This window comes from Perna viridis, chromosome 3 (genome assembly GCF_037379345.1).
Source record: "Perna viridis isolate PV_CMFRI_1.1 ecotype Kerala chromosome 3, ASM3737934v1, whole genome shotgun sequence".
Classification (NCBI taxonomy): domain Eukaryota; kingdom Metazoa; phylum Mollusca; class Bivalvia; order Mytilida; family Mytilidae; genus Perna; species Perna viridis.
Window position 1 is genome coordinate 4,779,861 of NC_142447.1, and position 1,152 is coordinate 4,781,012.

The window sequence follows — 1,152 nt, forward strand, 5'->3', positions numbered from 1 at the left end:
AATTATAAATTCATGCTTTCTTTGAATCGTAAAAATATTCTTGTAATAACAAGTACTTTGGTAAACAGCAACAGCATTTGTGTTAATTATCTTACAGCATAAATTTCTTTTTATCAAAGAGAATTTTTCATCATTGTGAATATAGCAATAATAAATTATTCACAAAATAAGTGGTTTAACAGTTCACAAAAAGATAACCCAACTTTTGACCTTTGACCTCAAAATTATTTCAACTTTGACCTTTTGGTCAATTATTACCGGTACTGTATTCTAAACATAAATCCTCAAAATCAGTCCAGTTTTTACCTTTGTTCACTTATTACTGTGTTCTAAACTGAAATTATGCCCAAATTTGGTTAATGTCCACTGGTTCATATGAAAAATACATTTATGCATACATCACTTTCATATTAGTTACTGCCTGATTCTTACATAAATTTGTTCTTAATTAACCTATTATCATTGAACATAAGTAAAATAATACTAGAAACACAATTATTTTCTTTAACTTTACATTCATGTTTTCTATGAATCTTAAAAAATATTCTTGTAATTACATATTTTTTTCTAATCAGCAACAGCATTCATGTTAATTATCCTACAGCATATCATTCTTTTAACCAAAGTGAATTTTTCATCATTGTGAAAATACCAATAATAAATTATTAACAAAAAGGAGTTGTTTAAAAGATAACTGAACTTTTGTCCTTTGACCTCAAAATTATTTCAACTTTGATCTTTTGGTCAATTATTACCGGTACTGTGTTCTAAACATAAATTATACCCAAATTTGGTTAATGTCCACTGGTTCAAATGAAAAATATGTTTATGCATACACAAATAAACAAAAACATATATTTACCACACAATCATTGGTTATAGTACAACAAAATATAAAATAACAAAAAAATAACTAAGCACCTTGAAAAGTATTACCAGAAGTGGATCCAGAAAGCTTGTAATAGGTTCTGACACAAGTCCCTATTGAAAGGCCAAGATTTCCTAAATTAGTGTAGAGAAATTGCATCTTTTTCATGAACAGAACATAGCCAAATGCCAGAATGAAAAGATGAATTTCATTTTCATGTGGAAAAAAATCCTGAGAAATTCTGAGGTTTCATTTAGGATGAGAATAAGATTGTATTTCTTTAA